Source organism: Canis lupus, chromosome 14, assembly GCF_048164855.1.
Source record: "Canis lupus baileyi chromosome 14, mCanLup2.hap1, whole genome shotgun sequence".
Classification (NCBI taxonomy): Eukaryota; Metazoa; Chordata; class Mammalia; order Carnivora; family Canidae; genus Canis; species Canis lupus.
Window position 1 is genome coordinate 48,341,900 of NC_132851.1, and position 25,448 is coordinate 48,367,347.

Genomic DNA, 25,448 nt, shown 5'->3' on the forward strand with positions numbered 1-25,448 from the left:
GAATCGTATTGCTTGGCCTTCTCAGGTGTGATAAACACAGAGGAAGCCAACTTTCTCGGTGGGGAAGCATTTTCTTTCTCAATGAAATTTCACTTCCGTCCAAGAAAGAGCAGGTCCTCAAAAATGAGGATCAGAGCCAAGAAGCCTGTCCTTTAGTTCTCCTGAATTAAAGAATATAAGAAAGAGAATATGACGAAGACCACTCACCATTAATGAGGAGATGGACTCATGGTCAGATTCTGACTAAGAGTCTCAACAATGGGAAGTTCATGTGACTTTTCTCGAATCATGAGCAGGTGAAGACGCTCCTTTTCAACTTGGATGATGAACCTGGATGGGTGCCTTTTCAGGCCTTTCTTAGAGCTGAATTCCATGGCTACCTGTCACTTCTCCATGACAAGGTGCCTGGAGTTAACAAGGGTAGACTTCCTGGTGGTCATGAAGCAGCCGTGAGGTGGAGCAGTGCACCTGAGCTGGGATGATGTGCGGGGAGGGCTTCCCCACGTCCAGTCCTGGGTACTCTGCAGCAGGAGCGGTCATCTCTTCCCAAAGTCAGCATGGAAGCTGCGTTTCCAGTCCAAAGTTTAGATTATCACAGAATAATGAATACTTGAACCTACTGTCCTTTGCCAATTATGAGGCTGTGGGGTTGTTATCACTATACACCTTTCCTGGAGTCCTCCATTACTGAGTGGCTTAACTCATCCTGAATTGGAAATGTTGACTTCAACTGCAACTGAGGGGCCAAAGTACAGGTAAGACAGCAGGAAATCATCCCTCGCCCCTGGGAGATGAGAATGTCTGAGAAGAGGTCTGCATTTTGCATTCAAATCCCTTCAGCTCAGTTCACTCGGCATTTATGGAGAGTTAAGAGCCAGGAGCAGTGTTATTAACTGGTCTTGGTAACAGAGGCCCTAGGTTTCCAAGTTCCCTGTTTGTACCGTCTTAATTTGAGGCTTTGTCAATATCAATGCAGGCCATCAGCTCAGGGTGGCCAGGCTGGTTCTTCTGGTTCAGGCTGTCCCCCTGAAGTGGTGTGGTCCTTTGGCAAGGGGAGAGGTCACCCTTCCAGTCCAATCTCACTTTCTCTGAGTTGCCCCAGGAGGTGGACTGGAAGTACAGCTTTGACATGTCCTGCTGCAGGCATATTCACACCCCCATGTTAGGTGACTCTCACTTAAGTGTCTCCCCAGGGTGGCCAGCCCTTGTAGGTGATTTGGCTGCACCTGGATCAACACTGTTCATGTTCCATCTGCCCAATAAACTCACAGCTGTGACTACGGTGTGAATGCGGCAGCAAGCTAGGTGTACTGCGAGATGCTCATTCTTCAACATCATGTAGCTGCAAAGTTTTGGCAGAGGGACAACAGTGGTGCTAGGATGTCCCTTCCTCATCTCTGCCCCTCGGGCTTGCTGCATACACCAACTCTGAACTTGAAGTTGGAATAAGATCTATGATGTTCCTGCTCTGCCTTCAACCCATTTCAAGGTAGCATCTTCTCCAGGACGAAGGAACCAGGAACCACATGCAAGAGGTCACTGACAGGTCAGTCCCAAGTGTCAGTCTTCTCAAAGTCAAACTCTCTAAACCATTATTTCTCCCTAACCCACCCCTTCTCACACAATTCTCCCTGTTCTATAGAATCCGTATACCACTTACCCTCTTTATCCCTGCTTGACTGGCTGTCTTCTATCAGTACCATATTCCTCCCCTGGAAATGATCACATGAGATTTCATAGAAAAGCAAAAGTGGATCCTCATTAGGAAGCCTTAGGATTCTGCTGGTCAATGGAACGAGGGACAGAATGAGAAGTAAAAATCAGGGTCTGCCAATGTACGCGTCAAAAATGATGGAAATGAAATTAACTTCTGCAGTGATCCCAGGATAAATCCAAATGTAAAGAGTGAACTCTGCTGTCTGTGATCTTGATACAACCATTAGGGAGTTTGTCCGCTCCTGAGAGAAACAGATGCCAAGATATGATGAAACATGCAAGGACTTTATTAGGGATAATACCTATGTGGACGACAATGGGACTGGAGCTAAGTAAAGATTGGAAGAGCACCTGAAAAAATGTAATAATGTCTTTGTTGAATAAGTGTGTGATGCACAAAGTTCAGTTTGGAAAGGGAAAGAGAAGAGAAACATTTGGGCACAAAATGATGTGAATTAGCAGAATTGCTATTGGGTCAGAGGTAAGGTAAGCGGGCATCCACCATGTGGCTGTTCCAGGTAATTACTCCTGACACCTTATCTGACTGGTCTACTCTATTATTGGTTGATGCCTGTAGCTGTACTGATTCTTAATGTTTTCAAAACAACCCCCAGTTACATGGGCTATCATACTACCTGGAATATTTGCCAATGATTTCACAAATTAAAAATTTATTTCTGATGGCCTTCTCGCTGTAACACAGGCCTCTCACACATATTAACAATTCTTATAGATAGTGGTGCAGAAACAAAGGGAACTGTTGTTGTTCTATGAATTTGTTGGAGGATAGTTTATTAAGCTGATGGTTCATCCAATCAAAGTTGCCAATGAGCTGCTGGTTTTTGTTCTATTCTTCCTAGAAAAGAATGCACATTACTCTCTTCCCATTGCCCCACTAACAATATAACAGCAACTAAAGCTGGTATACTCCTTATTTATTCTTTTATCCTAAATACAGTATTCCCTCCTTAAATAGGAAAGGGTTGAAGAAAAAATGAACTGAGACCTTGAAATGTGACCTATTATTAAAATTTTTATAGTCACAAATGCTAAAGTAATGAAGATGTTTGGGGGAAAACTGGTGAAATTTCTAGACTTAAAAGCCTGGTAGACAAGAAGCAGAGCTAGCAGAGCCCATGCCAATGTGGGAATGTGGAGTCAGGAAGAAGCAAGAGAAAGTGACCCAGGAACGCATAGCTATTAAGGTGAGGACTGAATTTTCACAGGCAGTTGTACTGGAGTTCAGGACCAGTTTAACTAGATCTCCAAAGAATATCTGATATCTGGAAAACAGATTAGATGGATTTGTTTGTTTTTCATAACTAAAAGTAAGTTATGAATATCAGTCCAAAGTCTGAGACAGAGTAACTTATATTTCATATAATGAACTAGAAAGTAAATTCTCAGACTAAAGATGTGTGCTCATGTCTGGGATGGGTTGAGCTTCTTGTGTGGGGATGGCAGGTTGTCATCCCTCCCAAGAAGAGTGATGCAAGGACAGGAAACTAGAAAAGATGATGCTATGAACATATAGAATTCCAGGGGAAGTGACATGCTATCTCATGTGCATTTAAACTCCTCTTCCAGGGGGCACCTGGGTGGCTCAGTCGGTTAGGTATCTGACTCTTGGTTTTGGCTCAGATCATGATCTCAGGGTTGTGAGATCAAGCCCCATTTGAGGCTCCATGCTCAGCAGGGTGTCTGCTTGAGATTCTCACTCTCCATCTCCCTCTGCCCCTCCTCCCCATTCTCACCCTAAAAAAATAAATACATAAATCTTTAAAATAAAAATAAAGTCCCTTTCACATTAATGAGGTGGCTGATTTTCCAACAGGGCACAAACTCTGAGTTCTAGTCATTGCTTCTGTTCTCCTGTGTGGTAATGGCTCCACCCCTCCCACTGAAATACACACTCTTACTAGCACTGAGTACTACACTATCCCTGTGCTCACCTTCGGAATGGCCCCTTTAGGAAGTTGTTTTCGATGACCTGCTATGACCATGACACCTGTTTCCTGCCCAGACTGCCACAATGGCCCAAAGCCACACACAGCCCTCTTCCTTCTTCCGTGCCCAGGGCCTACAGGAAAGAATGGCTAAAATTCCCTGTCTCTTCTTGTGTCGGGCAAAGACAGAAATGAGATTAGGCTAGAGATCAGAAAATGCAAGAAATTCAGACTGGGGATATCCTGCCTCCAAGAATGGTCAAACTTTTAACAATTAGGAAAAAGAAAAAGTGGAAAAAAAAAGTCAAATCACTAATAACGAAATTAGAAGAAATAGAGTTAAGCATGTCCACCATCGTGCTAAATGAAGAACATGGCATTTCCTTTCCATTTCTTCAAAACCGTGCATACTCAGCCAAGTTACCAATGATGTCCCTATCGCCTGATCCATGATGATGCTCAGTCCTAATCTGCTACTTTCCCTTTACCCTACCTACTCCAGCCACACTGGCTTCCTTGCTTTCCCTTTTATACACCAAACATACTCTATTTTACAACTTGGTATTGGCTATTCTTTCTGCCTGGAATACTCTTCCTCAGGTGTTCCCCTGGCTGGCTACTTCCCTCCTTGAATTATTCCTCAAATGTCACCCTTTCAATGGGACCTATTGGGACCACTCTATTTACAGTTGCAAACTTCCCCCTTCTGCTCCCGATCCTACATACACTGCTCTACTTTCATTTTATTCCATGGCATTTGGTACTTCCAAAATGCTTTGTTATTATTGCTTATTTATTATGCATATTGTTTATTTTCTGTCTGCTCTTATAGATTTTCTTGAGGGCAAGCATCTTGGTTTTATACATCAATGTCTAAAACAGAGTCTAGGCCATGGTAAGGTGCTCAATAAGTATTTGCTGAATAAGCAAATAGCAGAGGCTTTCATACACAAAATTCAACTAAATGGGATTAATGTGATGAGAATAAGGGCAGGAAAAGAGAAGAATGCAAAGATGAATAGGTCAGAAATAGGATATTAACATCAGCAAAAATGGAGTTAAAATTAAAATCATTAAATAAGGCAAGAAAAAGACACTCCACCATGATAAAAGACACTTTTTATAAAGAGGATATAATAGTCCTAAGCAGGTTGCATTAAACATCAAAGTATGCATCAAATATCAGATATCTAACTATATAAAACAAACACAATTAGAAATAGAATAACAACTTGATTTTTTAAAAAGTACAATTCCGGTGGGTAACTTCAGGCTGTCACTAAAATGACTTTGGAGTTGTGACCACAAAAGCGGGCCAAAAGAGATATGCAAAATTAATGAGAGGTAATTTAATGATCTATTAGGAGTTGATGAAAAAATATTAAAATAATTGATAATAGAACCAAATAAAAAAAAAAGGGGGAGTTGACTGTAAACAAATGCTAAAACTACTTAACCCTCCTCACAGCCCCTGGATGATTTGCATTACTCATCAGAGAATTAAGGGAGGATCCAGGAAACCTAGATTATAAAATCACTGCAGGACTGGGAGTTCCCATTAACCTAGTGAAGTGGAAGCTGACAAGAGTTAAGGGCCATGCCTAGAACTGAATTAGCATAACTTCTCCCATATTCTAGTGGCAGAAGGAGTCACAAGGGCCACCCAAATTTAAAGGGATAGAAAAATAGTGTCTCTTGATGGAAAGGAGCAAGTTCACACAGAGAACATATGGGATAGGAATCATGGTATGGTAGCCATTCTGGAAAATACAATCTACTATAATAGATAGTTGGCATGCTTAAGAAGAAAATTTAATATACTATCTTTATTATCACATAATTTATAGTGCAGTTGAAGATTTTAAGGAAATTTAATAAATTAAGTTATAAAAGTACTATAAAAAGGAACTGCATTTTTGGGCCAGATTTATAGATTAAATAATAATATTTGTCAATTAATCTTAAAATCTCAGTAAATGGATTTCTCTTAAAATGTAAAAATCTGGGGACGCCTGAGTGGCTCAGCAGTTGAGCATCTGCCTTTGGCTCAGGGCATGATAATGGTCCCGGGGTCAAGTTCCACATCGGGCTCCTTGAGAGGAGCCTGCTTCTCACTCTGTGTGTCTCTCATTAGTAAATAAATAAAATCTTAAAAAAAAAAAAAAGTAAAAATCTGGAGGAAACCTCACCTCCTAAGAAAAAGGAAAAGCAGAATAATCTATGCAATTATAACTCTTCTGGGTTCCATTAAAGAGCTGAGGTTGTAGGGCAACCAACTAGCCTGAAATCTAATCTCGAAGGAGAAATAAAATGAGTACTAGCTAATCTGAAGCAGAGTATGGAAGGGAGACAGATTTTTCATAAAAGTAGGTAAGAAACCTTCAGCTAAAATTTGCAAACAATTTCTGAAGTCAAGTTTGGGCTATCAGGAAAGCATAGCAATCCTGGGAGCTGCAGATAAAAGGAAAATTCACACTCAATCACAGGCTATTCTCCACAGACCACACCAGGTGTTCATAAGAAAGACTGGGGCAGGGTAGAAGATGAGAGAAGGCCTTCCTAATGGTTCAGACGTGTGGAAGGAAGATGAGAAAGACAGCAGGACCTGTGAAAGCCAAAGGGTATAGAAGAACACCTTTCAAATACTGAAAAGGAAATACTGTAAACACAAATTTCTATACGCAGCGAAAAGCTGTTCAAGTAAAGGGAAATTAAGACTTTTTCAGATAATCAAAGATTGAAAGCATTCATTACCAATAGACAAGAACTCCAAGAACTTTTAAAGGAATTTCTTTAAACAAAAGGAATATGAGACAGAAACTTGGATTTGTACATTAAAAACAAAAAAAGCACTGGAAATGATGAAAATAAATGGACCGTGGAAGTCAGGACACAACACCATTTTGGGAGCACACACTCCTCTAATCCAATCTGATTTCATGGGCTACTTTATCTTGCCCAAACTACCCTGAAAAAAAAAATCTAGCATTCTAAAATATAGTAAGAATAGTTATTTATGTGTTATTTGGGGGAAAAGGCAACTTAGTTAAGGAAGAATGAGATTTGGACCAATTTATAAAAGAGAAAAATTTTTTATTTAAGTGTGGTCAAGTGTAAAAACACAAGTAGCAAGGATAAGAAAAATCCAGAGTGTAGGATGAACATTGAAAATATAAGCACTAGGTGTTATGCTATATGGTGGGAAATTGAACTCCAATAAAAAAATATACAAAAGATAAAAATACAAAAAAGTTATAAAAGCCAAAAAAAGAAAAAGAAAGAAAAAGAAAGAAAGAAAAGAAAGAAAGAAAAAAGAAAATATACAGTTATGAGTGCCTGGGTGGCTCAGTTGGTTAAATATCCAACCCTTGGTTTTGGCTCAGGTCACGATCTCAGGGTTCTGGGATTAAGCCCTGTATTGACTTCCATGCTCAGTGATGAGTCTGCTTCAGATTCTCTCTCCCTCTGACCACCCTCCTGACCCCCACCACCACTGGCTTGCTCTTAAATAAGTTAATAAAATCTTAAATTAAAAAAAAAAAGAATATATACAATTTTAGAAAGCCAAGGAAGTCTTACATTTAAAAATTTATCATTTTAATAATTTAAAATTTAACTAAAAAAGAAAATAGCAAGAGGATACTGTTTTAACCCACAAGCCATTCCCCGCCCCCGCCCCCCCAAAAAAACTTATATTAACTTGATATATCTCTTTGGACTGTATTGGACAATTCTGCAGAAAGAAAGAAAGAAGGACATAGACTTGATTATTTTATTTACATAATAACTATGTAGCACTTGTTATTGCTTATTTCCATTCTAAATACCTTACTAATATTAAATAATGTAATCCTCATAAGAACTCTATGAAGTTGACATTATTATCATTCATATCTTACAAGTATGCTCATAACCATAGGGTAAAGTGAAGATTTGGAAGTAGACATTTTCTCTGAAGTCTTTGCTTTCGATCTTTATACCATGCTGCCTTCCAACACCATAATTGGCCCAAATCCTACATTCCTGATACAATTTCCATGTCTGTGAAACATTTATGAACATTTATACCTGGCTGCAAAGAAAACTTCAGCAAATTCAATGAGTAAAAATTCTATAGGTTATGCAGTCTGATCCTAATTCACTACATAAGAAAGAAAATATTTTAAAATGACCAAAAAATTGACTACTTGGAAATTAAGAAATTCTTAGATTACATTTGGCTAAAAGAAGAAATTAAAGGGAAATCACTGGCCATCATAAAAGCTACAAAAAGAGAATTTTATAATATACTCTAAGGCTCTACGAAGGTTGTATCAAAAATTATATAGTCAAAATGTCCTTGTGAAAGAATGAAGACGAGAAATAAAGAAACTAAAACCACATTTTAAGAAATTATCAAAAAAAGAAGAAAACAAAAGAGTAATTAATAAAGTTAGAATCTTAAAGAAGTAAAAAAAGTAGTAGAATATGTAAATAAATTTAAAATCTTGTTATATTAAAAATGCAAACATTTACTAGATAAGCTTGATTTTTAAAAAGAAGAAAAAGCAAAATTATAAAAGATCAAGGAGTTAAAAGAACAGATTAAAATGACCAAAAGGATTAAAAGAACATAATATGAAATTTTATGGGAACAAATTTTGAAACTGGAAAAAACATTGGAAAAGAAGAGGACAAACTTTTTTTTTTTTTTTTTTTTTTTTTGTGGATGACATGATTGTAAACCTAGAAAACCCAAAGGAATCTAGTAAAAATCTCCCAGAATTAAGAAGAGAATTTGGTGAAGTAGATGGATCTAAAAATATGAAAACAAAATCAGTAGCTTGTTCTTTACTCTGGCAATAAGAACAGGAATGGAAGAAATCCATTTAAAACAGTGAAAAAGAAACCCTTGTGAAATACTTAGATTTAACAAAAAAAGGAAATAAACAACAAGGTCATACTAAAATATGTAAAAGGAGAAATGAAGAAATGGAAAGATATACCAAATTCTTGGATGAGAAGACTCAATGCCATAAAATTCCCCCAAATCTCAACAGTGTGGGTATTTTTTGTCTTTGCTTTTGGCAGTTGGGTAAAGTGATCCTAAAGCTTCTGGAGAAAAATAAATACCAAAGACAAGACAAATAATTTTGGAAAAATAGAGATAGGGCAGTGGACTTCCTTGCCAGTTATTCCAACCCTCTATGAAGCCATTATATTCAAATGAGAACCCTATTGGATCCCAATTTTATGGCACATCCAAGGATATAGTACAAAAATATGAATGAAAAATATAAAGAAAAAGCAAAACTCTTGCAAGAAAATCCAGTAGATTATATGTACTATTTGTGCAAGAAAAGTTTTCTGATAAAAACTGAGAAGTCAAAAGCTGCAAGAGAAATGACAGGTGTATTTAACTATAAAAATTACAATTTTTAAGGCAAAAGTTTACAAATATCATTGACTATGACAGATTTGCAGAAATAGATATAATGCAGACAATATATTTAGTTTTTATAACGTATTTTAAAGATTATAATTTGACAAGAGAGACAAGAACAAGCCAATAGGAAAATGGGTAAAGAATGTGAATGGCCAAACTCAGAAAAGTGAATCCAAATGCCAAGAAACATGCAAATAACCTCAAATTCACCACAAGGGAAGGGATTGCAAATTAAATTAACAACGAGATGTCAGATTGTCTAAAATTTAAAAGATCCATAACATTTATTGCTGGCAGGGCTGTAGGAAAGGGAGCAATTCATGCAGCGTGAATGAAATGAGAAATGTTAGAGCCCGGATGCCTGGGTCGCTCAGTCAGTCAAGCATCCTACTCTTGATTTCGGCTTGGGTCATGATCCCGGGGTTGTGGAATTGACCCTGCATTGGGCTCTGTGCTGGGCATGGAGCCTGTTTGAGATTCTCTCTCCCCCTCTCTCTCTGCTCCTCTGTCATCCCCTCTTAAAACATTAATTAAAGACCTTCAGATGAAGGGTAACAGGGAGATGGTATATGACTGCCCCAGCTCTTCCTTTGATGGGATCATTGTGATGATGAGTCCAGAGGACCAGGTGGGTCTTCAAGTGGCACCGAGTCAGCAGCTTTAAGTCGAATATGTATGGAGTGTCGGTCACTGGTCGCTTACCCCAAGGAACTATGCAAGAGCTGTAAAGTTGAAGAGTGGCCTACAAATCCAGAGACACAGCTATTAAGACCTAGCAAGATGCATGGCCTCCAGCATCTTCACTACCCCCCTCCTACATCCGCTTGTTTTCTGTTATGGAACTAAATGGGCGGAATTCCAGATACTGCCCACCCTCCAATTCTGAGACTTGGTAGACTGGTGAGAGAGCACAATGTGTCCCTTGGCCATTCTACCTTTGGACAACTGGTAAGGCTGGTGGATTAACAGAGACTGAATGGAGTGCAGGGTAGGAGACCAGGTCTGTGCCCTTGCCCACAGGTAGGATTCTGGGTCAAATGCCAATAAAAATGGATCCCTAGGAAAGTTCTTAAGCAAAAAAACCCAAAACCCCCAAAAAAAAAAACAAAACAAAACAAAAAGTCACAGCCTCTTGGGGAAATAGTAAGGTGATATGTATTACAATTTAAAATACATAGACTCTTCAGGCCAGCAGTCCTTTTCCTGAGAACCTGTTGGGTAGAAACAAGGTCACCAGAACCAAAGGGTTCACATAAAGGTGTTTTTTGGAGAGTGAGAAGTTATTTTAGGTTTTATGGGGTTTTTTTTTTTTTGTTTGTTTGTTTGTTTTTGCAAATTGTTTGCAAAAGCTACATTGTGTTTCTAGGAATAGGAGAATGGCTGAGTAAACTATGGAATATCCATATGATGGGCCAATGTAGCCACTAAGGAGAATGATTCTAAGCTGTGCTGGTTGACAGGAAGACCTTCAGAAGGTGTTGCTGACTGAGTAAGGCACAATGGTTCTATTTTTGTAAAAGAACAATGATCAGAAATCACTTGTATGTTATGTGTGAGCATGTGTATGTGATTATGTAACCATTGGTAAAAATAGGAAAGACACATCTTAGACTATTCATATGGGTTATCTGGGTAGGTGGGTGGGTTGCGAATTGGTAGGTGTGGAAGAGAAAAGGAGGCACCAAGCCAAAAAAGGAGAAAACAAAAAGACCACTCACGTATGACCGCACACTTGTACCTCTGCTTGAACTGAATCACCTATGCAGATTGGACAAAAGGAACTCACCTGGCCAGTTGGAGGGACCGTACCTCATGGATAACTTCTTCCTCTCCAGGAAAATTTGCTATTCCATTTGTATTCCTGCATGCCAACACATTCCCCGAGAAATAGTTTCTGCTTCTGGGGTTCCTATATTTAACTCTAAGACCCCTCCCACATGACATAGCATTTCCTCTCAGAAATAGCACTCAGAAAGTCTCCATCACCTTCTGGAAATGGTTATCCTTTGATGTTTCTACCTCTCTTGCTACCTTGTCCATGCTTCCTTTCTTGGCTGCAGGGTTAACCTAAGTAAAGTGGATCACACAATTCTGGGCAGAAGGTGAAGGGTTCCATCACGGGTACCTGCGGAAATGGCCAATTCTTTAGCTCATACATCTTAGAGTCACAGACTTGTCCAAATTGTGAACTTCCTCAGGATCCAAAATGAAGTAAGATAGGAAGAAGCCAAAAACGAACTTGAGATACTTTTAGTCAGCCCACGCTGTTTACTGCTCCCGAGTCCCTTCCCTTCTGGTGTTTATAGAATGTTTACTAGACTTGCATTCCACACTCACATCTGTCTCCTTCAGCCTCCTTGCGGTGGAGCCATTTCCTTCACTTCAAAGGGAGCTCCAGGTGCAGGGAGGACTCCAGGGGTGTGGCCCTGCCTGGGAATCTGGCTCCTTTTCTCTGCTAAGACATGTACATTCTTCATCTTATCCCAAGTTGACTTTTGGAGCCATTCCTAAATTCATTCATCTGTTTTTGGACTCTGAAGTGAGACAGAAATGGAGATCTCTTTCCTCTTTCCTCACATCATCAACCCTAGTTTTGTCATGACACTTCAAAGTGATTAGCTGTGGAAAGAAATGAGGGCTAAACATGCCACTAAAGAGAAAATGCCACAATTTAAAGAGTGGTACGTAGGCTGAGGGAGATTACTATGATGATGGCCTCCAATGAATTATGGAGACATTTAAAACTCATTGTTTTAAGCTATTATCATTATTTTTTAAAATTCAGCGGTGGTTAACTGATGCTGTGCCGTGTGATATGCTTCTCCCAACAAGAAGAAGGGACTATTTCTCCATCCCCGTAAACCTTTCTGGGCTGGACCCGGGCTCTGTGGGAGTTTCAGAGCCTAGGCCCTGGGAGGCTTCCCCTCTTGCTGGCTTGGAGCCTTGAGATGGCCATGCTGCGAAGAAGCTCAGGCCAGCCTACTGGTGAACGAGAAGACTCGGGAAGAGAAGAGGCTCTGGCCTGTAACCAGCCACGTGAGTGAGGCCAGCTAAAGGCAGTCTCACAAGTGATTCCAGACAAAACCTGCCGAGGAATAACTCAACCAACCCCCAGAATCATGAAAAATAATAAATGGTGGTTGTTTCAGTCTCCGGGTTTTGAAGTGGTTCATCATCTAGCAATAGTTGACTAATACAAAGGCTTGGACATTTTGATTCAGTACCTATCCTTTCTCTTTTCTAGTGTTCTGTGTATAATGAGGCTCCTTTTCATTTTTTTCCCCCATAGAAATCTAGGAAAACACATTCCCTACATGGACACAGGTCATTCCTAAGTACTACACACTTAAAAAAGTTCACAGGAGACAAGACTGCAAAGGCAGGCATTAGGTCTTAGGACAGCACCATATGACCAGTGAGAGGTCAGCACATGTTGACCAAATTAAGAACCTTATGAGATCCCTGTCGCTGCAGTCATCTCATTCTCTGTGCTTGCGTGTGTCACAAAACGAATATCTGGTTGGTTTGGCCGGCTCTGCAGGTATTCCCTTGTTGCCTCACTTTTCCAAATAATAGGTAGTTCTCAAAGATCCCAGGCTGGAAGCATAGAGTACCCTCCCCCTGCCCCCGCAGTGGGTGGAAGACTGGGTACATTGGTCAAGAGGGTAGTGGTTGTAGATATTAGTGGCTGGGGCGGTAGGAGCAGCAGCTAACATCTACTGACACCTTATCAATATGCCAGTCATTATGCCATTCACTTTCTTAAGTCAATCAGTTATTTATCACTTCCATAAGGAAGCTGAGGCACAGATGTGTGAATTGATCCGTCCAAGCTGACAGTTAAAAGGCAGAGGCTTATCTCTTAGCCAACTCTCTGGCTCTACATGTGGCTAATTGTATAGTTATAGCCAAGGAATATTTAACTAAGGTTTAAACGAAGGACTATTAAACATAGTCACTTATAAAAGTTACCCGATAAGAAATCACCTATAAGTTATAATCTCCAAAGCTTTTAAATATCACTTGTAGTTCTCACCAGTCAAGAAACAAGCATTACTGAGAACATAATATATGTCTGTGCTTGTATGCACAAAGTGATAAAACTGTGAACCAATAAAAAAACAACATCAGGTAAGAATCTTGGCCCTAAAGGTACTTACACTAAAGAGAACCAGACCTACTCAATGAAATGACCACAGAGTAGGACAAGATTAAAAAAAAAAAGAAAAGAAAAGAAAAGAAAAAAGAACAAAGGAGTCCTGAGACCTCACCTCTTAGGAGGAAGAATCTGAGTCATATTTCAAATCATCCTTTCTCCTCGAAGCAAAACCACAGCTTTCTTTTTGGATGTCACAGCACTAAAAGATGGTTTAATAGGCCAGACTAACCTGTGTTAACAAGTAGAATAATCTCCAAAAAAAGAAAATTTACTTTGGGATTTAAGATAATCAAAACTGATTACTTCTCAAGAGGCTTAGAAACCCAAAGCTGTAAACACAGCTGGGGAAACACTTGAATGTGGGTCCGTAAAAACTCCAGTGAATAATCCATCCTTCTGCCTCATGACGTGGACATTACACCACATCACTAATGTCCACCACGTGGACATTACACCATGAACCTATAGGAAAGCACTAAATATTTTTATACAACCTTGTTGGTGAACAGAAAAAAAAATGTACAGAGATAGGCCCACCCACATCTTCTACGCGTATAATGTAAATATCTTTCTTGTTTTATTGAAGTAAGGGCTGAAAGATCACATTCAGCCCAGCCACTAAATCGTAATACAGGGATGTTGTATACCAAACCTATACAAACTGGATTTTTCTTCTGAGAATTTAGAGTGCCAGTAGAATTATTTTTGATTGACTGAAAAATAATGTCCTACTATTTGTTATCCAATAATCCACAACAGCATTTGCTCCAGTTTTCCCTACATGGAATAATTATGACTTACCAAGACCTTTTTTTGTTTTTTCCAATGGAAAGATAGACATTTGTGTATTAACAATGATTATCTCTGGCAGTGAGATTAGGAGCGTTGGTTATTCATTTCTGTTTTTTTTTTGTTGTTGTTGTTGTTTTTGAAATGTTTCAAAATAACACACATTGTTTTCATAATAAAAAGATGTTATGATTTAAAAAAATTTTTTAATGATTTTTTTAAAAAGCAATCAACTCACTTAACTTCCTCACTGAAGGACATTCCTTTACTATTTGAATAATTTGCCCTTCATTATTGTGCCTACCAAATAAACTCTTGTGTTCAGTTCATGCAAAAACAATTTCCCTTCCAGGAGAATTCCTATGATCCGTTTTCACTTAAATCCAGAAATGCATGTCAAGGCTAAGAATATTGTGACACAGAACTTGAGGCTTGGAAAAAAGTCACTGTGAGCAGGAAAGAAATGATATTTTAAAAATTCCTTTTTCAGATGACTTGCTGTGTAGTTCATTAGCAAAAGACACAAAAAGTACTTTCTAAAATAATAATGACCCAGAACCTTGCTCTTTGAGATAACAAGGCTCTGTTTTTGCAGGTGGCCTTCTACTCAAAGAACAAAAACTGGAAGCATCCATTGAATTGCCCTGTTTACATGTGTTGAGTCATGCTAATGGAACAGAGCTAATCAGGCCCAGGGTACAAAGCCCTTTATGTGAAGGAGAAGGGCCAGGCTCAGATTCACTAACTTCCAGATGCAAACACTTTCACTGGCCTCTGCAAAGACACCAACCTGCTGTGGGTGACCTTGAAGGCAGAGCTGGCCATGAGAAAGACGATGTGAGCCACATACAGAATTTTAAGTTTTCTAGCAGCCACGTCTTATTTATTTATTTATTTATTTATTTATTTATTTATTTATTTATTTATTTTTAAAGACTTTATTTATTTATTCATGAGAGAGAGAGAAGCAGGCTCCATGCAGGGATCCCGATGTGGGACTCAATCCCAGAACCCAGGGATCACGCCCTGAGCCAAAGGCAGACGCTCAACCACTGAGCCACCCAGGCGTCCCTCTAGTAGCCACATTTTAAAAAGTAAAGAAATAAATAGGTAAGTCCGTTTTAACATTATATTTTATTTATATATATCCAAAATAGTCTCATTTCGATATCAAAAAAATACTTCGGTAATGCACGTTCTTTTTCTTTCTTTAACAAAGTTGTTGAATTCCAGTCTGTTTTTTCACTTATAGCATAGCTCATTTTGGACTAATTGCATCTGAAGGGCTCAAGAGCCATGTGTGGCTAGTGGCTAGCCACCTTACTGGACAGTGCAACTCTCAGATGAAAATGTTATTCTCACCAAGTAGGATTCTAGGCTCGTAATTTTTTTTTAAATTTTTTTTTACATTGAGATATAATTTACATACTATGAAACTCACCTTTTAAAGTGTATAGTTCAGTGGTGTTTAGTGCATTCACAGGACTGTACAACTGTCACTACTATCTAGTTCCAGAATATTTCATCATCCCTAAAAGAAATCACATGTCTCCACTCGTCGCTTTCTAGTCCCTTTTTTCCCTGGCCCTGACAACCACTAACTTGCCCATTTTGGACATTATATATAAAAGGAGTCATGCAATAGGTGGCCTTTGTGTCAGACATCTTCCCCTTAGCAAAATGCTTTCAGGTCTCAGCCATGTCGTTGCATGTATCATTCCTTCCTCCTTAGGGTTGAGGGCTAGTCCATTGTATGGCTATCTACCACATTTTGTTGGGTTCTTTCCACATTCTGGCTGCTATGAGTTGGGCTGCTATGAACATTCGTGTAAAAGTCTTTGTAAGAGCACACATTTTCGATTCTTTTGGGGATCCCACCTGGAAGTGGGATCATAGCTCCAATGGTAACTCCATGTTTAACTTTGTAAGGATCTATCAAACTGCTTTCTCAGGTGGTTGCACCATTTTACATTCCCACCAGCAATATATGAAGGTTCCGATTTCTCCAACATTTGCTGTTGGTGTCTTCTTTGTTACAGCCATCCCAAGGGGTGTGAAGTGTAAAACTTTTAACAAACCCAGGAGTCAGTTAATGTTTTTACCAAAAGAAAATACAAAAACCATGGTGGCGAAAGTGCAACAGGGCCTGTGATATTTCTCCAGATTTAAAAGATTAGGGATTAAAAGTTTACATTTGCCACATTGGGTAAAGGAATGCATTGGGTAAAGGAATGCATTGTGGCTTTGTTAAGAAGCTGTTTTCTTCTCTCTGTGCCATCATAAAGGAAGGGGGTTCCTTTAGCAATAACAATGTGTATTTGCAATTCCTGAGCGTTTTCTTTTTTTTAAGTTTAATTTTATTTAAATTCAATTAATTAATATAGAGCGTCTCATTCATTTCAGAGGTAGAGTTCAGGGAGTCATTGGTTGTACATAACACCCAGCACTCATTACATCAACGGAGTGTTTTCAACATATTTGCTCAGTGTGAACCCTCACCTTGGCCCTAGTAAGTGGGTGCTGTCATCATCTTCATCACGAATGCTTACTCTGAGGCCCAGAGAGGTTAACTAATTTGCTCATGATTCTACAACTTCGAGGGCATGATTTTAGTCATTAACTTACTTACTTTATCTTATTTGCTAACACCATTTGGTAGGAAGTAATCAGTGATCTCCCCTAGACCAGCGGTTCTCAAAATGTGGTCCCCAGACCAGCAGCATCTCCATCACCTGTAAGCATGTTGAAGATGCAAATTCAGAGGCTCCATCCCAAACTCTGGGAGTGGGATCCAGCAATTTGTCTTAAAAGCCACCCAGGTGATTCCGACACATGCTAACATTTGAAAATCACTAATCTAGAGCAAATATATCACATGACCCAAGTTCATGGAAAAACTTATATAGGTCAGATACAGTGATAGGTGTTGGGTTCATGCAGTTTGTGGATGCAATGCTGAAAAACATGTAACTGTCCTTCCAGTGCTTAGAGTCCAGTGAATTTGATAGATGGGTGATTCAGCATTACCTTCCAGTGCAACAGGCTCTAAATTAAGGTATGCATGTGATACTCCACCCAGGGATGGTGAGAAAGCTGTCTGGTGGAAATGACTTCCAAGCTTCCAATAAACTTTGAAAGCCAATATCGGTTTCAAGTTACCCAAGTATATCTGTTACTCCTATTATGTTTTGAAAAGAATCCAAATTCGATAGCATGACCTTTCAAACGCTTTACTAACCATCTCCTGCTTATGACCCTACCTTCATCTCCTCTTTACCTCCTTGCTACTCAGATTGGGGGCTACAGCGTACATTGGCATCACCAGCGGGTTTGTCAGCAAGGTAGAATTTCAGAGCTTACTCCTGACTTGCAGAATCCGAATCTGCATCTTAACAAGAGCCCTAGGTGATCTGTATGCATATTAAAGTTTCAGAAGCACAGTTTCAGCTCTAGTGAAGGACCTAGCAATTTCCCCAAACTGCCAAATTATATTCTCTTTGCAGTACCCTCTACCCAGGACGCCCTTCCCACCTTTGCCTTCTCCGCCCCCCACCCCCAGAGAAGTTGAACAGCCTTTCAAGACAACACACTGACTGTGCATTGTTCAATTACTTTTTTTTTTTTTTTTTTAGTACTAGCTTGTGAGCTTCTTAAGGACAGGGAGACTGTTTTATTTTTCTATATAATTTGCAGGGATTCAGGACTTACTTGCTGCCTCGCATATAACGGATGTTCATCTGATAAAACATCGTGTGAAAGAAGGAGATGTGCCAACTACCCGGGGTAGATACCACATCACACACTTCTAGTCAGTTGTGAGGTTCACAGGTGTCCGAGAGAATCAGACAAAGCTAGGGCAAGAGGAGGCAGGGAAGCGGCTAGCGGTTAAAAAGAAAATCTGGTTTCTACTTTAAAAAAAATTTACATTATGATTTCTCATTATGTTTCTACTTCCCAGATCCCATCTCAGAAGACAGAGACAGTGACAAGATGAGATGAGCACTGGGTTGAGAGCTGGGTGCTAAATTCATTCCCTGCTACCTTGCTTTGGGCCTCTCCTTTCACCTCCCCGGACTGTCTCCTCACTAATAAATGAGGAAGCTGGATGAAGCAATCCCATAGATCTCCCCCAACCCCACCATAGATCTTTTTAAGCACTAGAATTCAACTATTGTGGGTATGTAGGCAAGTTTTGGAAATTAGGGTTTTAGTCAAACAGGGCTCTAGAGGATAATATGGTTTTCAAAATCTCTTTTACAGGCAAGTTCCACTCAGTTATATGTTCCTCCTCTTTCCCTAGATATTTTTGACAACATTATTTATTGTACTTTTAGTTTTTCACGAGAAGGCAGCCATTGCATGCAATCTGCTTCAGAAAGATGTAGGTATGTCGGAAGCCAGGAAGGGCGGATTTTGATCACAAAAGTTGGCATTTGCAATAAATCCAACCTTGTTCTGAGCGGTTGAATTCCTTGGAAAGCCTACTGACGTTTCAAAAAGTGCGTCGATTAGAAAATACTGACAATTTTCAAAACACTAGCCTTGCATGTTAATGCCCCGGTGTCGTGAGCGTGAACAGTAAAGCACTGTTGGTGCACACTGGGCCCCTCTCACACATGAATATGTCAACCTGACGGGCCTGTGGAGACTACAGCCCTCCTTGTTTCTCCGTCATCCCTTACACCAGGGCTAGCAATGGACCATTATCTCTCCGTCTGACATCTGAGGCGAGGATCTGAATGCCAGGAAGGAAGGAATCTGAATTCCAAATCGGTGTAAAAACAAAATCCTCTTATTACAACAGGATACAGTAAAGAAAACAAAAAAGAAAGCTCATGAGAGGGAAAAGGTTTAAGTGTAAACGAAAAATACTCTGAGGAAAACAAGATGCCCTAAGTCATGGTTCCTTGTATTTACTGGGGAAAATCCAGCATCGCCAGAGAGACTGGAGTCTGGGAGTCAGGCTGACGCCTCTGTCGCCAGGAAGATGGCTCATCATTGTCTGTGTCACAGGGCTTGACATGGGAAGTCAGTAGAGTTTTCTTTCACAGTTTTGTCTCCCTTACAAGTAAAATATTATTCTTCGGGAAGGGAGTGTTCACGAGTTTTGCACAGAGTAATTTTGGTTTGCACAAGAAAGGTGGAAAGAGTTTGTCTTTGTATTACCTGGAGATTAGGAAAATATCGTGTGGAGAAATGCAGTCATCAAGGGCCCGAATCACTTATCCTAGCTCGGAGCTGGAGATTTCAAAATAGTGGCCTGTGCTGTGCCCCAAGATCCCTCATCCTAGACGGAGCTCGGATGGCTACCTTGTGTGGCTGGAGTGCATCCAAGGCAGCTAGTGTGAGTGGCTGGACCCAAAGGCGTGCCAACTGCATCTCAGTTACACCAGAGGACAGGAGGGGAAAGAGATTCAACTCCACATAACACAGGTAGGGTGAGTCACAGACAGTCCTTAAACAAACCACATGTGCTTCTCAGATATTTGTCAAGAGCCCTGTGCCAAAGTGGTAGGAGGAGGGTTATGATGGAACGCAATATAATTTTAACCAGTGGAGTTCTCAGTTGCAGCATGATGGGTGTGCTTTGTCTTGGTTAGAGCTACAGAGAACTTATAACGACCAGGAGATTTATGTGTCGTTCTCACACAATCCTCACTCAAACAGCCTGATGAGGCAGGTCTGTTATTTTTGCCACTTTATAAAAGAGGACGGTGAGGACGCAGGTGAACGAGCTTGGCCCAGGTTGCACAGCTACCGAAAAGCAAGGCCAGAATTTAAATCTGTGTCTACCTGAGCCTGGAGCTCAAGTTGTAGATTTTGAGCTTCTTTTAGTGTAAACTATAATCTTGCATTGAAAGATCTCTGTATAGGTAGTTACTCCTCAAAGGAAGAGAGCTTTTTTTAAAAAATTTATTTATTTATTTTTTATTTTCAAGTTTCTTGTGTAATCTGTGCTCTTAACACTGTCCTTTTTGCTCACCTCTGAGAACTGGGCTCTGCTCCTCCTATTCTTGGGCTCCTTTGGAGTGTCCTCATGATTATCTCTTCTCAGTGCACATGTGTTCAGGTTTCCCTTATATTGGGTAATTTGTTCCTCTTTTGTACCTTTTAAGGATTCACCGATTTCTCTCCTTTTCATGACAAATAGTCCCTGAGCTGTGACTTCACAGCCCTCACTGCCACCTCCCCAGTCTGCTGGAGTCCTGCTCAGGGCACTTAGCTAACCACCATGCCCTGGTTTCCTGCCTTTCCTAGCTGTCCTCCACCTTGACCTTTCTGCAGCATCTGACCCTGCAGACCAACCACGCCTTGGAGAGCTATATGTGCACATTAGACACACAAATTTATCAAATGATTGGTTAAATAAAACGTTCAAACATTTTCCGGTTTTCTAAATACAATGTATATATATGGCTAAAGACCAGAACATTATTTACATGTAAACACTCTTGTATATTTTTAAAGAACTCATGAGAAAATGACTTTGGTTTAGGAAACTGCCCAACGCTGCAACAACAGCCTTCTTTTGCAGAGTAATGAATATATTCAACTGTTTCTATAGAGACTAATGTATTTTTAGGCTAATTTTTAAAAAATCATAGGCATACCATATATAAAAATTAACTCAAAATGGATCATTGGCATGACTATGGTTAATAATACTGTACTGGGTACTTGGAAGTTGCTAACAGAGCAGATCTTAGAATCAGAGCTCATCATAAGAAAAAAAAACTATAACTACGAGTGCTGATACATGTTAATGAAACTTATTCCGGTAATCATTTTAAAACATATGCATATATCAAATCACTATGTATATACCTAAAATTAAAATACTGTTATATATTAATTATAATTCAATAGAAAAAAGATCATTGACCTAAATGCAAGAAAAAAAGCTATAAAATTCTTAGAAGAAAACATCATGACCTTGAATTAGGCAATAGTTCCTTAGAGGTGACACCAAAAGTAAAAGGAACAAAAGAAAAAAATAAATTAGTCTTCATCAAATTTAAAAGCTTTTGTGCTTCAAAGGTACCATCAGGAATATGAAAAGACACCCATGTAAGACAATACTGGCAAATCACATATTAGATGAGCAACTTGTATTCAGAATATATAAGAAACTGTTATAATTTGACAATAAAAAGACAAGCAAACCAATTGAAAACTAGGTAAATGATTTGAATAGGTATTTCTCCAAAGAAGATATCTATAAATGGTCAACTGCACATGAAAAGATGTTCAATGTTATTATTAGAGAAATTAAAATCAAAACCATGATAAACCATACCCACTAGGGTAGCTAAAATAAAAAAAAAAACACAAATGTTGGTCCACAATGAGATATTACTGCACACCAATTAAGATGGTTACAATTAAAAAAAAAAAACAGAAAATAACTAGTACTGCCTAGGATGTGACAAAATTAGAACCCTTGGGCTTTGCTGATGGGAATGTAAAATGGTGCAGCTGCAGTGGAAAACAGTACTGTCATTCCTCCAAAAAATTAAACATCGAATTACTGTGTGATCCAGGAAATCCACTTCTGGGCATATGTTTAAAAGAATTGAAATCAGGGACTCCAACAGGTATTTGTATAACCATGTTCACAGAAGCATTATTCGGAATCACCAAACGGTGGAAGCACCCAACTGTCCATCAATGGATGAAGGGACAAACAGAATGTATAACCATGCGAAGAAATATTATTCACCCTTCAAAAAGAAGGACATTCTGACACATATTATAACATGGATAAACCTTGAAAACATGACGCTAAGTGAAAGACGTGTGACACAAAAGGCTGCATGTCATATGATCCATTGAAAAGAGATATCCAAGATAGGCACAACCATAGAGATAGAAGACAGCTTAGTTTTCAGGGGATGAGCAGAGCAGGGGAGTAGAGAGGGACTGCGACTGGCTCTGGGGTTTCATTTTGAGGTGTTGAAAAGATTCTGCAACTTGATGGTGGTGATGGTTGCACAACCTTGCAAATATACCAGACCCCACTGAATTACATACTTTAGAAGGGTGAATGTTATGACGTGTGAGTTGTAACTCAATAACACTTTTAAAAAATAAGCAGAGATCAGCTACCTGAAAACTAGTATTCACTTCCTCATTCATTTATTCACCAAATTTTTGGAACACGCTTTGAGCCAAGGACAGTGATAGATGCTGGGCTTAACAGCATTTTGAAAAGATCACCCAACTTCGGCATGGAGACCAGATTAGAAGGGCATCAGAAGCCATCTGAATAGTTGACAAAATTGGGAGCTAGCCAATAGAGAGAATCCTATCTCTTCTCAGTTAAAAAGTCCTTTCTTTACTTTCTTTTTGTCATAAATAGTCAAACCAAAGAAAAGAAACGAGCTCTTCTTCGGCTCTTTTGTGATCCCAAGAAAGCTCTGAGGTTTCTTAAGGGCTTCAGAAAAGAGCTTTACAATCATAAAAGCCAAAGACTTGAGTATTAATTCTACTTTTGAAATCTAATGAAAAGCATAACCATGTACCCATCTTTGCCAAGAGTCTGAAATGGAAAGAGAAGCTAGAAGCACAACAAGTAGGCTGCAAGACTGAGCCTTATTCTTCAGATGTCTTTGACAAAGGAAAAAAAAAAAACACTATAAAGATTGGCCAAAGATCCGAGGCCACTTTGGTTAGACAGGAGTAGTGGGGAGGAGCACCACAAACCCCAAAGGGGCTCTTCCAATCAGCTACATTTACCCCACATACACATACTGGGTTTTAAGAGGGCTTTGGCATGGGACAGTTTAAGCTTTGTACCCGGCCTTTGTCTCATAGGCCCGTGGTGTCTTCAAGGAGAAGGAACATTTTGCTAATGTCATCAGCCTCCTCTGGATGCTGTGAAGGAGACCAGGCTTGGAGTTTTTGATGACCTAGGGGCTTCCCCATCCTCTTGACTCTTCCTATTATGGTCCTTGACCATACGGGGAAAAAAAAAAAGTTTGATTCCTTTCCAGATAACTTGGATTGACTCTCCCATTCACATTTCCATGAGAATTCCTTCTAATGGTGCACGCTTATGTTGCAAGTAACAATCACAAATCAACAAAACAAGATTTTCTACTTTAGATTGATGTACCTCGACTCTAATGAATAAAACAATCCCAAACTAAATTCCTCCGTGCTAAAGAAAATAATATTCAAATATAAAAAAAGCCAACTAATTGTGGAATGAATGCAAGGAAGTAATTTTTTCTCTTCTTTAAATGTGTTTATGGCCAGGTCTGTCTTGTGTTTGCGCATCTCTGAAGAGGTTTCATATTTAACTCTCTGAACTGAACCAGAGGCAGTTAAGCCTCTGTTGCCATTGCTGCTTCTCTTAAAGGTCTGGGGGTGCTTCACTGAGAAGTCCTGTACCCTTTTCCTGAGCCAGCCCTCTTCCTGCATTTCCTACTGGTTTATTCCAGGATGGGTGTTCAGGGGGAGCGCTCAGCGCTCGTCAGGTGGACCTGTGCTTTACATCATCCTGACTCCACAAGTCTCTGAGGAAAACTGCATTTAGGAAGCAACGGAGACAGATCATGATATCAGTTTACAACTCTCCAACTTGCAGGTATTCTTTAGCACCTCTTCAAGTTTTCAAGTGGGAGTGAAAGTTAAACTCACTGGAAACAGGCTCATCACCAGAATTTCTGTTAGGCAAACTTGAAGGCAGCCGTGTAGCAGGAAGAATGAAGCAAGTAGAAGACTTTTCTTGAAATTGGGTCTGCATGGCAAGCACATAGGTACAGAAAGTTTGTTTGGGCTGAGTAGGGGATCATGGGATCTGCTTGAAGTGGGAGGGCGGGCCAAGGCCGCTCCCCCTTGTCTCTAACCCTCCCTGGGTGGATCTACAAACAGAAACAGGACCGGAAGCCTGAATAATGGCTAGAAGGTCCTCCCCATCAAGAAAGAGACCAAATTCATGCAAACTCTAGCAGAGGAGCAGAGTTTCAGTGCTGAGAGCTCACTCTGGCTCCTTCTGTCCTTGCTTTGGCCCATCCTTTCCAAATATCTCAAGCAGTGCCAAAGCATGGGTTCCCTCCAAGACCTGGAAAGAAAGTGTGCTGTCAAAGGCAGAGTCGGCCTTCCAAATGGCTTGTCAGCACACAGGCTGCAGCCCAGCCCATGGCTGCTCTGAACTAGCAGCAAAGTTGTTTGCCCTAGGGACATAGCAATAAAGTTAGACAGAAGTTAAGAGACAGGCTCAGACCTGGGAGTTGGGAAAAAAGACACCCATTCTCCTTGTTTGCTACATCTGTGGGATGAGCTGAGTCGTAGAACTTAGTCTGTACTTCTCCCTAGTGATCTCAGCTGGACCCCACTGAGGCCACACCCCTGGCCTGGAGAGAGCTTTTTGTTTTATTTTGTTTTACATTACAGGCACACCTTAATTTTTTAAATGGTTAATACCATTTTTGAAAAAAAAGAAAAAAGAATCCTCTTTATGTATCCACAATAAAGACCACAAATGCATCTGTTTTTCTCATCCCTCCAAAACACTGTTCTATTTAGAAGCCAGAATCTACGCAGTGCACCTCGTCTCATTTTGTCTATTCTGTTCCATTGGTCCGGAAAGCGAACAAACAAACAAAATCTTCAACTATCCTTGGGAACATAAGTATTTTCCCATAAAAAATAGTTACTTGGTTGAAAAAAAAGAGGAGGTAACAACACTGTACTTGAGCTGTCTGGTATTTCAGGAGAGCTAGCTTAAAACAGAGGCTTTTGAATTAATAGGAAGGCATTAAAAAGTCTTGTCACTCAGAACTGGATGCTTATGTGGTCAATCCTCAGTATTTGTGGGTTCCATAATTGTGAATTTCTCTACCTGCTAAAATTTATTTGTAACCCACACTCAATATTTGTGGCACCTGCACACTCTTTCATGCACATGCTCAGCTAGGCCTTCCTTCCTGTTTCAGCTCAACAAGCTTACTTTTCATGGTCCATTTAGTGCCACCGTTTTTGTGCTTTCTGTGGGCCGCTTGGCTGTCTAAACTGGCCCCTGAGCATTGTGAAGTGCTGTCCAGTGTCCCTTAGTACAAGGAAGCTGTCATGTGTCTTACAGAGAACACAGGTGTCTCAGATAAGCTGTGCTTAGGCATGAGTGATAGTGCATGAGCCATGAACCCAGTGTTAATGAATCAATAATATATATTAAGTAAGGTGTCTGAAACATGAAACAAGGTTGTATGTTGATTGTGGAAAATGTGACCAGAAGCTAGCAGGAAGCTAAACCTCTATTTCTCCTAGAAACAATGGTTCAGTATTTGCCAATTTAGTGTTTCCAGTGACTTTATAGGACATTATTGCCAGTAATACTCAGAATCAACTGATCAGTTTTTAGATCCTGAAAGGGGGCATCAGGAAAGGGTATGGGAACCAGGATGGGTTG

General features: G+C 39.8%; 1 protein-coding gene across 2 annotated transcripts in view; it reads right to left on the minus strand.

The window, feature by feature from the left end:
• The window catches only part of LNX1 (ligand of numb-protein X 1), a 174,143-nt gene that overhangs the window by 127,176 nt on the left and 21,519 nt on the right, over window positions 1-25,448 (minus strand). The window contains exon 2 of one of the 2 annotated variants that reach the window (XM_072775045.1): window positions 208-1,958. The exons of the other annotated variant lie outside the window; for it this stretch is intronic. The gene's annotated coding sequence lies outside the window, so the exon portion shown is untranslated. The remainder of the gene's footprint in view (window positions 1-207; window positions 1,959-25,448) is intronic. 2 annotated transcript variants of the gene reach the window in all.